The sequence below is a fragment of the Cyanistes caeruleus genome, chromosome 5 (assembly GCF_971803275.1).
Source record: "Cyanistes caeruleus chromosome 5, bCyaCae1.hap1.1, whole genome shotgun sequence".
NCBI lineage: Eukaryota > Metazoa > Chordata > Aves > Passeriformes > Paridae > Cyanistes > Cyanistes caeruleus.
Window position 1 is genome coordinate 56,852,833 of NC_141705.1, and position 14,296 is coordinate 56,867,128.

Below are 14,296 nucleotides of genomic sequence, written 5' to 3' on the forward strand. Positions count from 1 at the left end.
TGTAGTTCCCACTGCCACACTGAGCTCCCTGGTTTGTATCTCATCTGATCTGTGAGCAAATAAATTCCGATGGAAATGCAGCTCCGCTTGGCTTCTCCCCAAACCCCTGCTGGCACCAGTAGTTGTTCTTAGTCTTCCTCTTGCAGCAATAGGGGAGGTTTTGTGCCAGGCAACTGTGACTGTCAGTGTCAAGGGTCAGCTCCACAGCCTCTTGTCTTTGTCACCAGCTCCCACAGCTGGCTGGCATCCATTTATTCTATTCTCCTGGTTTAAAATCAGCTTGAGACTTTCTGCCACATAAATGTTGCTTCCCCCTGTGCCCCCAGCAACCTTTACTTGAAATGATCTGTACTGTTAAATCGAGGTAGTTTGGCTGTGCCCTGGGCTTCGATTCCCTTGTGTAGGGACATATCAGTGTCGGAAAGGGGCAGGGCACCTTTCACATTTTCAATTCCACACCAGCACAGCCCCAGAACAGACCCATGGGGTACCTCCTTGGCTTCCAGCTGGACCTAGAGCTGCTGATCTCAACCTCCCAAGGCTGATGCCTCAGCTGGTTCTCAACCCCCTTTCTCAGTCTGCTCATCCATGAGGATGGTTTGGGAGACAGTCAAGAGCCTTGCTACAGTTGAGGTAAACACACTGTCCCCTACCCACCTTTCACACAATATTAGGAGCATTCCTCTTCTGGATTTATTAGCTGTGGGCTCATTCCTCATTTTTAAGGAGGCTATAAGAGCAGTGCAGAAAGCAATCCCCATTTTTAATTTTTCACCAATAAACCTTTTCACTGGAGCACCAACAGAGTTTACACATTGCTAGTCCCAAGGTGGTAATGACAAGCCACGAAGGAGCACAAGGCAATCGCATTTATATCACTCCATCTGGGAGAGGCAAAAGCTGAGTGTCAGCTTCAACAAAGACCATGACACACAAACATGTTACCATTGTTTACCATTCACCCTAAGAAAAAGACCTGAAGGAAAAAAATGCTGGTTTTCTTTTTGACCATTCTCCAGAGACATTTTCTGACTTGAATTCTGAGACCAGTTCTCTGATCAGTATCTTCCAACGTCATCTCACTGCTCCAAGTCATTCCAGTGGACAGCTAAAAAACTTCTGGAAAAATGAACACTCGGGGCCATTCAGGAATGAGAAGAAAAGTGCCACAGGACAATGTTGTAAGAATTTTAGTGAAATGGGAGTTCTACTATTATATAGTTTCATAGCTCTTGCTCAAATCAGTAAAAAACCAAAAATTTAATTCATAAGCCTTCTGCCCCTCTGTTTTTCCTCAGGAAATTCTAAATCTCCAAGCTGATAAATCACTTCTCCCCTCAGTTCTTTTCAAATAAAAAATGCTGAAGTCCTATTACACTTTTCTAGGCCTCAGGGTACATTAAAAAAAAAAAAAAGCCTATGAGAGCAACAAGCCTGCAGTGAGCCTCTGGGGAAGCAGTTTATGACAAAAGTAGAAGAAACATTGTACTACAGATCCAGTTGGAGAGCCCTGAAGTGGGCTGTTCTTCTCTTTGAAATATTTTTTTCTTTCCTCCCACTCCCACTTTAGTCCATCTTTGCATAATCTCTTTTATTTTGCTCAAAATCTCTTTTATTTTGTTCAAGTGAAGCAGCAGCAAGAAATTCCCCCTGCTTTCTATTTTTCTTTTTTTTTTAAATTGAGAAGAACTGCTGGTACTCAGCCTCTGGTGGGAAAAAGCACAGGCCAAGGCAGAGTCCTGGCTCCCTTCTCCCACATTATTCACTCTGGTGCAGTTAGAAGCCAATGCACACTAATTGCTGTGATCCCTTAATTTGGCTTTTAACTTAAATAGCCATCTGTAGGAAGGAGAATCTTAGCTGCTTTCAGCAGCCAGAAGCACTTGAAAACAGCAGCCGCTAACATTGTTTAATTTTTACTTTGAGGTCATGAAAAAGACCACTAACTGTTTCAATGAAACTCCATAGGATGGGCTTTGGTTGGATGATTTGTTTCTGCTTTAGGATTTAATTTGAACAATATGGACTTTTCCCCATTAGCATAAAATAAATCAGCACTTTGCACTAGTTTTCCACGCATCACTTCCCACAGGCTGCCAGCATTAGGGATCATGTGGACAGATGACAAGCACTCAAACTCCTAACATCTATTACAGTCCACTGGTCACATCAGCTCCTTGTTTTGATACTTCTTTACCTTGTATATCACTGTTACTTGCTTCCCACAGTCACCAGGTTTAACATACACATGCCTTGTAATTCAGCCACACAGCATATTTAGACAGTCATAAATTCCAATCAGGTAGCAAGGGTTTGAGTAATAGAAGACATTTTTTCTCAGCAAGGCAGTTATTTGAAATACACCACAGCTATACTTGCAGGATTTAAAGGAGATCAAGTATCAGAACTCATATTTTCCTTCCCCAGCTTTCCATATCCATGTTAGCACATAAAATGCTGCTTTACATAGAAAAGTTTTTGTTCCGCCAGTGAGAGATAAGTTTGACATTTACTGAGCTTGAGTCCAGGTATGGCACTTCATCTTCAAAATCACATGGGATGAAACAAATTATCCAAGTTAATGAAGGGAAGCCATTGATCTAGCTGGAAAGAACAGGGTATTTTTCCATGAAAGAATTGTAGACTTCTCCTTCCCCACTGCACCACTCCTGCCTTGCTGCTCTGTGCCACTGGGGACATCACCACACTGCTCCGAAGCTGCCCCATCCCTTTTCCCGGCAGCCCTCCAGGCTCTGTGGTGCCCTCACCCCTTCCCCACAGCCATGCCCTGATGTGAGCTTTCTGTGTTTGCCCCCAGAGCACCCCCTCACTCTCAGCAGGACCAGCAGCCTCCACTTCTACACCAAAAGAGACAACAGAGAAAAGGGGTTCCCGCTGAAGCAGCGGCGATGGACCCAATAACATCCCTGCACTCCGCTTGCTACATTTCCTCTGGTGCTGAGCAAAGCTAAGCAGGCACACTTGGGTGTTAGCTGTGCAACCATGAGTTCTGAATACCAAGAAACTACTTAAAAATAACCCATTTGCTGGATTTTTTTGGTGAGGCGGGTATGTCCTAAACTATCCATGAGTTAAGACATAGGATGCGAAGATTTGGGGAGAATGACAAGTAAAATAAAAAGGAAGTTAAAACTAATCAGAAACTAGGGCACAGGCAGGAAAAGCATAGGATTCCTGGCTCTAGGTCCAGCAGACAGGGTTGGTGGTCTGGGTGTGTCTGTTGTGGAGAGTTTCTACAAACAGTTTTGCAAAATATAGCAGAAGTCCCAAATATTTATAAGACATTTAGAAACATTCAGCTTTTTGCACCAAATGGAAATATGCATCCTACACATGGTTGGGGATTTTACCTACACATTTCTATGATCATCTTTTCAGATCCAGCTATCTCCAGTCCAATTTAATCTGTAAGTGCTTCTTGTCCAGACCAGTCTGTATATTGTAAACTCAGATGCCAGTTTTAATTGTGAAAGAAAAATTGGACTTGTTGAGGAAAGAAGTTGAATATGTATCTAAATACTATATATATATCTACAAATATATATCTAATACAACACAATAAACTGCAGATGCTTCTCTGAAAACCATGTCAGACTAGAGATGCTCATTTTTTTTGCTAAGCACCTCATGTTTCAATTGGCAGCTCAGAATAAAATGCTCTGCCTAACCCCAAAATAACACTCATGCAGAAGCATTAAAATTTCATGCAGAAACATTTTTTGAAAATGAGGGGATTTTTTTCTTAAGACTCTACACAAATAGACTAAACATTTCTAGATTTTTAAAAATATACGAAAGTCAGATGTTGTCCACCTGTTAATCACTGAGGTCAGATAGAAAAATGCCCAAATTGCTCCATGTTCACACCTGAATTTTTGGTGCATGTATAAAAACTTCATTTTGTACAACTGTTAGAGCAGTTCAGATTGAACCAAACATTGAACTAAAGAAGTGGCTTCATATTTTGTATTAACAAAATATCACTTTCCCTGTTTTGCTGGACCATTCCAGCACAGCTGCAAGCAGCCTCCTTGGATAAGAAGTCTTCCCATCTTGCATTCACCTCAGATTCCAGTGCTGCAACCGCTCAAAGATGGGTTTTGAACTTTGGTAGGACTTCAATAAGCATGTGCATTTGTTTGTATTTGCAGAGTAGATTACAGCTGGGAGGAAAAAAAAAAAAAGGGGTAATTTTTCTGTTTTATGGGAGGAAATGAAAAAGACCAGTGCCATAGACAAGGATTTCATTAAGATGAAGAAATTCCAGTTCTCCAAAGGGAAAAAATTAAGTTTTGTTTGAAGATCTTCCATGAAACAATTTGTGTGGTCTTTATCATTTCCAACTCTTAAAGTGTGATAGCTGCAGAATTGCATGATTTTCTGAACTTGTCTTGGAATTAAAGTTTGAGCTTTTCTTTAGTCTATTTAGGCTCTGAATTCCATTCCAACCAAGCAAAGACAGTTTTGATCAAAAAGTCTGTAATCTTCCAATGAAATCTATCAAAACTCTAACAATAGGCCTTAAAGGAGACACTAAAACTTGACAGCCAAAAAAATGAGCTGCAATTATGTATCATTGTCCCATCCTGACTGCATCTTCTGAAGCAGACATCCTCCAGAGCACATATAGAGCATGGTTTGCATGTCAGCAAGTATTTCCATTACCCTAATGTACGACCAGAATGTCTCTCAGTGATGTTAAAGTGCTGGGGAAGTAGCAGAAAAAAGCATGACATTTTTCACATCAGAATGTGAAATAACCCGAATTCATAAAATGTAATTAAGAATAGATTAAGATGGAGCAAGCCCAACTTATTCAGGTATTATTTTCCATGATTTTAAAACTTTTTCTTATGTAGTTAGTTTCCTCTTACTATTCACAATCCTTTTCCAGACCAGAAGTGGAAATGGTCAGTTAATAATGAAATCTTGTCTAACTTTGTCAGAGGTTAAAGAGTGGTATAGAAGAACAGGACATGCTGTTTCAGAGCACATAAAGTGGGTTATTTTTGAGGGAAAGATTCTTATAAACAAATCCTGTATTATCTAGTTGTTCTTGATGTTTTTCACTTGTATGTCAAAGCCTCCCTAAAGGGAGTTAGGGACCTTAGCAGGAAGCCTACAGTTCTTTTGGAAATAAGAGAAACTTCATCTGCAGGTAGAGCATTAGCGGGAAAATGCTGAAATGGAGGGCAATTATGAATAAACTGCTTTACACCTCACACCTCCTAAAACCAAGAGGGGAACAACTAGAAACAATTCCAACAGCTGACTGGAACAGTGGTGGAAACACTGAGAGAACTTCTTTCATTTTACTGAAGCAGAAAATGGCATCTGACTACACGTCTAGGAAGAAGATCCCCCACAACAGAGTCCCATTTTTCATTCTCACACCATTAATTAGATAGCAGAGATGAGGTAGAGTAGACACTAGAGTTATATTCTAGAGTTACAGGAGGGTAGGGGCAAGAGGAAGAATATTTCCCCTGAATAAACAAGAAATAATTCTGATATTTATTTCTATTTTAAAGGGCAGTTTCTATATCCCATTGCAAGAAAAAAGTACGTTATTCTTTACCACTGAAAGCCTCTGAAAATTTCAGAGAAGTCCACACCAGGCTGATTGGAAGAATTACTAAAAACAAAGAAACAGTGTTTTGCCCAAACGTCCAGTCAGGTTTTTCTGAATTCTTCCTCAGCAGCCTGTCACCTTGATGCCATTCTCACCACTGCCACCACACACCCTATAAACAACTGTTTCATACACTGGAGTACAAAATTAGTTTTTTCCTGAAATTTCCAGCTGTCCATTGGTTTCACTGTGGTTTTCTGAAGAGAGATGCTCTTTTTCCTGACTGTCATCTGAAGAGACCATGGTGCTTTAATTGCTGATGAAAATGCACTGCCATAGTATTTGAGCCCATTTTTCTTTGGCTGTTTCTGTTAAGGAATTCTCCACAGGTGAAAGGAAAATCTCTATTAAAAGATCATTTTCCAAGTTTTAGAGAATTTGTGAATCATTTCAAGCACTGTGAATACTGAAATTATTTAGGACAAAAATTTGAGACTGTTCTAGAGTTCAACTTTTCTCATTGGGAGGGATTTTTGTTACACTACCATAGAGATGAGTGAAGAAGTAGAAGCTGGCTCCTAATGAATAAAACCCACAAAACCCAGTAGCAACAATCTCCCCCATCAACTCCCCAAATTCAAAGTTTTAGTAAGAATTCTCCTGAAGAGGAGAAACAGAAGATAATTACTAACCTTTCCATTAAGGATATGGTATGCATCATTAACTTGCATTGCATTTGGTTATTGAAAACCATTTATGTATTCACACAACCAGACAGCAGGGCTGCTGTGTAGGAATTAACATAGGAAGGGCTTTTAGCACTAGGAAAAAAATAACTCATATTTAGAGGCAGTCCTCCAGACATAACTCCTCTTTCCTTATTTGTTATGTAACATTCAGAGACTGCAAGATGTTCTATCTTGTGAAAAAACATCTGAAAGGACACAGTTTTACTGAGCTGATTTCGGTCTGAGCTGGGAATACCAGTTAATATGGACTTTCCTGTTAACTAAAAGGCCTTCAAGTAAGAAAGCAAAACAATTGGTAGGTATCTTCTAACCATCAAGCTGGTACCAATACACTGACTTAAATGTAATTAAAGCCTGTGCCTAATAGCTGTGTTTGCAAAGCTGCTGAAGCTACAATTTTATTTTTCTTAAAAAAGAAGAATGCTTGCATCATCAATGTTTGGGCCAAAACACTCTGAACTCAGGATTACTTCAAGCTACAGTTTTGTTTTTCCCGTTAAATGGACAGTGGTACAGTACTCAGGTCACACATAAGCTCTTACTCTGAAACATGCTGGTCCTTTCTAACATTTTGACACCTCAAATCAATACTTGTGACTTTGGATTTTATTCACCTTTAGTTTCACAAGGTCTTGATTTGACTCTCTGAATCTCAGCATTTCCTTTCCACTTCCTTTTATTTGACGCCTTCAGCCTTCCAAGCCACCACCTCCAATTGTCTTCCCTCACTTCAGAGACTTTAGCATTGTTGGTTGCTTATTATCTTGACTGCATTCAGCCCTCAAATCTCAGTTCTCCATCTGCTCTTCCAGTCATTGCTCTTTCAATACTCTTTTTGCTATTTTAGCTTTTATAATCTTCTGGACTTCTTAGACCTTCAATTTATGTAAACTCTTTCTATTCCTGATCTCTGTCCTTGCTTAATTTTTGTCCCCAGGCATCTGACATTGTCACTAAAGACTTACACTCTTGCTTAATCTCTCTATTTCATTTATTCTTCACATGCTCCCAGCTCTCATTCCAAATTGAAAACACAGCTTTTTGCTGTAGCATTTCAGAACTACACTTCTTTATTTCTTACATCTTCGCAAAGGGGGCATCTGTATCTGTATTATTTATACGCAGAAGACATTTTGGTCATGCACGTTGTGTGACTATATAAAAATCACATTGTTCTGTGCCTCTGCACCACCTCTGAGGGTTCCAGGATTCTGTGTGGCAAAAAAGCACAAGGGAATTTTTTTAGAAGATCGTATTTTCCACTGACAGCTCATTCTGAGCTCTAGTGAGTGCACACAACATTTTTAGCTGTGAATCCAAACAGATTTTTTTTTTTTTGGTAGTAAAAGCCAACCAAACCCTAGTATTCAAGGGCTGCTGCTATATCCAGTTTCTTTGGTTAATACTCAGTCCAGCCACATCTCCCTCTAACCTGCCATTCAGCTCCTGACTTGCAGTTCTTTGAATTCGGCATAACCTACGTGGCTACAAAATGCTGAGCACCAACCTCCACTAGTCTGGAGTTGTCATTAAAACATACCTAATATATCCTACAGACAGGATTCTGTGAAAAGCAGAAACTTTCCCAGACAGATCCAAGACAGTGCCTTAAGTGGAGACTGGACTGCTTCCTAATGTTCTCCTCCCATTTTCACCAGTGTGCAGAGGATGAAGGGCCTTAGTAGGGGAAGATAGAAAGTGCATTCCTCGATGAATAAGGATGAACTCCCTCACGTGAGTTTTATTTTTCTTAATTGACTGCTTTTGCCCAGAATGGAGCAATAAAATGAAGTCATTAATTGTAACATTAATGAAGTCCATGAAGGTTGGGATCAGACATTATCTATTCAATTACCAGAATCCCTGAATCCCATGCAAATATTTTGCAGAAGAACAGAAACAGGGATTACAATGTTGTCATTGAGCTCATGACTTCCAAGACCTTCCTGCTAGGCTCCATTCATGCTTACATCTCACCTCCTGTGCTCTCAGTGAATGCCCTTTCTTTGCCCCTGGAATGAGAGTTACACCACAAGACAGGACTTTTGTGCATTTCACCACCCTGCTCACAAGAAGAGCAGACAGCTCAGCATGGCTCACAAGCTGCAGGTTTGCCATTAATTCGTCATCAGAGAGAAACTGGTGGCCTTAGGTGGCATTGGTGTGGAAATGAGGAGCTGAACCAGTGGGCCATAACAAGCTGCCAAACCATCTATCAGTTCTGGATAACTTTCACCTGAAGTTAAATTTTCAGCGATTTTTCCCCACTAACACAACCCAATTTTGGTGTCAATCATATTTGTAATGAGCACATGCACACCTGCTTCATTTTCTCAGCTGGCTTCCTAGAAAATACCTCCACAGTGGGAAAAAACCCATGGATTTTATTGGCACTAACCAAAATGCTTGTTAGTAAAATGTGCGAAAAAAATCCAGTTTTCCAAAGATACTGCGATTCCTGTCAACATTTCTAGAACCAGTTTAATTTTCCTGATAAATAAGCAGCCTGTGACCAAGGAGTCATATTTCTTTTTTGCTTGGTTAGCATAAAATGTGCAGAACAAAGTCTCTTCATCTCAGTTCTACCAGCACAAGCTGATCAGGAGCTTACTGCAAAGAAAGAATCCATTTAGGATTTCTAGGGGAAACCAGCCTTCTCTGAGGCTCAAACCAAATACAGCAGATAAAAATACTCTACAGAGTCCTATTTTACTGCAGCTGGTGGCCACCTCTTTTATGTCATGGCAACACATCCCTTTCTTTTTTTTCCTAATTCGTTACTTTTCACCCATACTGAGTGTTCCTGAAAACACATCTCTGAAAGCAAACCCTTAAAAAGTTCAGCCACTACAAATCATGGAAACCAATTCAGCTTCTTAAACAAAAGCACTACAAATATTTTTGAAATAGAAATCTGAGGGGTTTAATAAAATCTAAAAGTAGCAGGTATTTTACCTTGTGAAAGGTAGCTTCCCCTGCCCTCCCTCCAGCTCTAGACTTTTCCTGATTGTATAACAAATGCAAATCCTGAATGGAGTAATATATCTTTAATCCTCTTCAAAAACTTTAAACGTGCTATGCCCTGATTTTAGTTGTGTATGTTCCCTGTTTCCCTTTCAGTCTTCTTCCTAAATTCAAGTTGGGCATTGGGATATCAGATCTGATAGACAACAGGAAAATGTTTTCTACCCAGAGGGTGGTGGGACACTGGAACAGGCTCCCCAGGGAAGCACCAAGCCTGACAGAGCTCAAGAAACACCCGGACAATGCTCTCAGGCACAGGGTGTGACTCTTGGGGATGGTGCTGTGCAGGGCCAGGAGTTGGACTCAATAATCTTGATAAGTCCCTTCCAACTCAGCACATTCCATGATTCTGTAACCTCCTCCCTTTAATACCAAATCTAGGCACTTCCAAGAAGTTGATACTTCCTTTTTTTTTTCGCTTTTAAGGATTTTTTTGCAATGTCATTACTTTAATGAGAATCTTTCTGATGATTACAGAGTATTTTTCTATCATCAGGGTCTGTCACTGGTCTTGGAATTCAACATATACTTAAGAAAGAAATTCCAGCTTCCTGAGTCATTAGAATGTCTCAGGGTACAAAGATTCAAAATGCAGAGGTGCTAAATAAATTCTTCTAATTGCAGTAAAATTCTGGTTTGCTAATCAGAACTTGTTAATCATCCTCACCATAATCTTATTTAAAAATGCACTTATTTAATGCTAGGGTTATACATCTTGATGAAGACTTGTTCTGGGGTGACAAAGGGGTGCCTGTGAGAGGGCACAGACAGACTGCCTAGGTGTAATGAGGCTGAGGGAGGAATAACAATGTCCCTATTCATATACCCAGACCCTGCAGCATCTGAGCCATCTGCTGCTGAAACTGCAGATCTGGACTGAAGAATGACAGATTATTTCCCTCTTCTGTTATTCAGACAGCACTTCTCTTCTGACATAATGTGCAGGCACTAGGTCTATGCTCATTTGTCCTGTTAGAATCCAAGAGCAACTTCTTACTGTTAGAAGGCACTTTGCAAGCTCAGAATAACATGCACTGGTGGAATTGTAGCCCTTAAAATAATATGCCAAGCTGGATGAAACTGTAGAAGGAATTCCTTTGTTAACACAAAAGGATCTAAATCTAGAGTTTCAGTTGTAAACAAATTGCATGGTAGAAGACAACAGCAGCACAATATCTGCAGCACAGAGCAAGTGAAATGAAGCTCAATAAATTGCTCCTGTGAGCGGTTTTGATGACTCCAGTCAATTACTGGTGTGAGAAAATTTTGCACAGTTTGGCTCACTGTTCCAATGAAAATTAGTTTGGTTAAGAAGTGATCAGAAACACTCCTGAAACCTCCTGAATGGTCTGGGCTTGAGCCCCAAGAAGCACAAAGCATCATGGCCAGCTTCTCAAAATGTCACAAAGTTGCTTAACAACACTCTCTGTGGACATTAATACTGAAGAACATCACAAATCCTGTGCTAGACGAAGAAGGACTCCTTGTACAACGATCAGAATTTTACCAACTATTAAAGCTGGTGGAATAAACAATGTAAAAATATTTTTTCCCCCTTAGAAAACAACAGCCTCCTTAGTAGTAACCGAAAGCCTGTTATACTCACTGACTAAACAGGTTTGATTCCTCTGAGTATTTTTACTCTCTGCTAACAGCAGCAATTCTTCTGCATTCTGAAGAATTCATGGAGAAGAAAGGGAGCTGGATGTTGCTTTGTTTCACAGAGTTGATTTTGCTGTCTTTAATAATGAAAAAAATGTTTGCATAAGGGGAGGACTGGGCTGTGAACAGCCTGGCCTAGTGGAAGTTGTCCCTACCCATGACAAGGGGTTTGAAATAGATGATCTTCAAGGTTCCTTCCATCTAAACCAGTCTATGATTCTACATATTCAAGAACTATGTTAACCAGAGTATGTGAAACAATTTTTTCCACATTACTGATACATCTTTATGGTTACCTTATGGTTCAATCTGTACTATTTTCAGAATTTTTTCTGGAGGTTGCTACAAAATATAGGAATTACTGATAAAAATTTTAAGTAAATAGTCCTCTAGAAATTTCCTTTTCATTTTTGTTTAAATGGAGGTATACCTGAAATATGCACAAAGTAGTTCCACCAAAATCAGCCCAGGCATTCCACTTATTAAGGCTACACAGCTACACAAAATGATCTCTCACTAACTGCAGGAGAAAGTTCTCCTTGTCTGGTATACTTTTGATGGCACAAACATGGCAAAAGAAATTCTGCTGCTTATTGTTCAAAACATCTATTTATGCAAAAACAAAAAAAACCAAAGAAATGAAGCTATGTCCAGCATGAAGTGAAAAAGAGGGTGTTGCCAGGGAGGGGCACATGAGAACCTATCTCTGCAGGGGCGTTTCACACAAGCCTTATCACTGGCACACATTGGAATACACCCCATTCCCGCTCTTTTGTGTGGACTGGGGTCCCAAATCAGACAGCACAGATGTCCTACTCTGTCACATGTCCATACTGTGCTTGGGCACACACAGGAGGGAACAGAAAGCCATGGTCAATTATTTCAATACTATTAATACCTATTCTAAAGTGGTGTCTGACAGCAAAACTTAGTGCTTTGAAATCAACTGGTTGGGGACTCCCCACCAATGGACTGATGTCTTTCTTTCAAAAGTGCTATCAACAAAAAGCATCCAGGTTGTCTCCAGCACCACTGCTTCCAGCCATGCAGCCTGGCTCAAAGCTCACCAGCAGGAAGGCTTGTGGGACAGAAAGGTATTGCATGTGTTTGTCTGTGTGCCCGTTGGATGCTTTGCTTCTTGGCAAGGACTGCTGAAGGACAGAGCAGTCCTACAGGGTTTGGACAGCTCACTGCAAACAAGGTGCTTGCACATTCTTGTTTGAGGTGGTGTGAAGTGGCCTGGCAGGAGTGGCTGCACCTACTTTCTGTCTAAATAAAGACACATATTGTTAATAACACCCTGGGCCCTGCAGTCCTTTCCCACCACATATCATATTTACCCTTTACAATATTCTATCTGGTTTCATTTATAAGTTAAACCTCTATGGAGAGGAAAACAGGCTGGTTGCTGCTGAGTTTGTCTCTAGCATATACAGAGGAGGAATGGAAAACAATTGGATATAACTAAAATTTTAAAGGCCTGAAGGATGACTTTGTGTAAGAAAAGTTTTAAGGGTTAAATGCATCTAAGTTTTTACAGCTTGGCTTTCAATATTAATAATGTTGAAAACTTTTGCTCCTGTTTCTTTTTCTTCTGTTTGTGAGACAGAGGTTAACACAACTTGTGGTGAAACTTTATCAATTTTTGTTCATCCTATGGTAAGCAAGGGTAAATCTTTTGCCCTGACCAAGATGGCTAATGTGCATCAATCCAGGGAGGTACACAACTAATACAAGTGACTGTCTAAAATACTGTCCATGTTCTTTAGCCAAGCAAATCCTTTTTGTTTCAAACATGTTTCACACCATAAGTGCAGACACCAACTTCTAAAAATTTTGTAGAAACTGTAAAAATTGACATTATTACCCCAGAAAGTACAGTAACTTTTCATTTTTAGCCTCCAGTTATTAAAAGAAGATGTACTTTCACATTTTTAAAGTGCTAAGCTTTAAATTTATGCAAGATAAGTCACACTGTTAGTCAGTTAGACAGTTGTGCTAGAGGTTCTGTAATACAAATGACAGGGGAAGGGGAAAGAGAATTTGCCACTGATTTTGCTCATAGTAAAAAGACGAAGAGGACAATGAACAACTTAATTCGATTTTTACATGGGAGAGAGAAGAGATCTTGAGCTGTGGAACTCATATCTTTAGCATGTTGTACTGGTCAAGTCTACACCTCTGGAAAGGCAGTAAATTTGAAAATATTTGAATGCAAAGCAAGGAAAATCACCCACATCTGCCCTATGCTTATTTTTTTTGCTAAGGCACTTGTTCCTAGTGCTGCTGGCTGCAGCATAGAGGGCTTTTCAACTTTTTGCAAGTTATCCACAAATGAAACAGCCTGCTGTACAAGCACAACTATCTAGCTGTGGTAATCATTGCAGACTGGAAATTCAGAGCTTGAAGGGGCCTGCAAAGACTTCTTCAACCTTCTTCACACTGCACTGGTAATAAGGGTTATTTGGGTAATCTGTTTTTAAAAGTAATCCCCAGTTAGCAAGGTTCCAACACCACTTAGGATAGTTCACTTTTCTCTTCTTGAACTCATAAAAACTTATCTCTAAATGATATAAGATTTATTTCCTTCAAATCAATGCGATTCCTACTCATCTTTCCTAGAGTGGAAAAAAAGTGTGAATAAACTAAAAATGTGCTTACCTTTCAATTGAGTGTAAGGACAATCAAATCACAGGTAGGATGTGCTGATGCTCTGACTTCCACATCTGCAGTTTCTGCTCATCAGGGCTTTCTCGATTTTCCCAGAGTTCTCCCTTTCCTTTTATTCCCTGTCTCGTTTCCAAACCAGAGCCACAGAACATATGTCTCTCAAGTTTTGTAATACCATCTCCCCTGTTTCCCAGAAAGCTGGGACTGCCCTCTCCCCTGCACTTCCATCATTCCCATGAGGTGCTCCCCTGCTTGGCAGGCAGGGAACTGCAGGGCTGTGGGCCAAAAAAGCCCAATTTGCGAGCACCTGTGTCAGCCCAGCTGCTGCTCAGGCTTCACTGACACAAGTAATTTCAAGCCCACAGGTAGTTTATCTGCTGAGTACTCAGCATCTACTCCTCTGGGACTGGCCACCCAAGGCAGAGGAAAACTTTTTCAGCAATCAAAAACGTCTTCAACAGTGTAATAACCAACATGAGCGCCAAACAGCAAATATTAAATATTATTTCTAGCACACTGATTCTGTAAAAGCTCAGGAAAAAAATACAAACACTCTGAAAGCAAAAGCAAAGTGATTCACAAACAGGCTTACAAACAT

General features: G+C 40.2%; 1 long non-coding RNA gene across 1 annotated transcript; it reads right to left on the bottom strand.

The window, feature by feature from the left end:
- Nucleotides 1-4,212: 4,212 nt before the first annotated feature.
- On the bottom strand, nucleotides 4,213-13,969 carry LOC147653143 (uncharacterized). The gene is made up of 2 exons (XR_015286873.1): nucleotides 13,690-13,969; nucleotides 4,213-7,553 (listed from the first exon to the last, which is right to left on the bottom strand). It is a non-coding gene; the product is annotated as an uncharacterized LOC147653143 (long non-coding RNA).
- Between the last annotated feature and the right edge of the window lie 327 nt (nucleotides 13,970-14,296).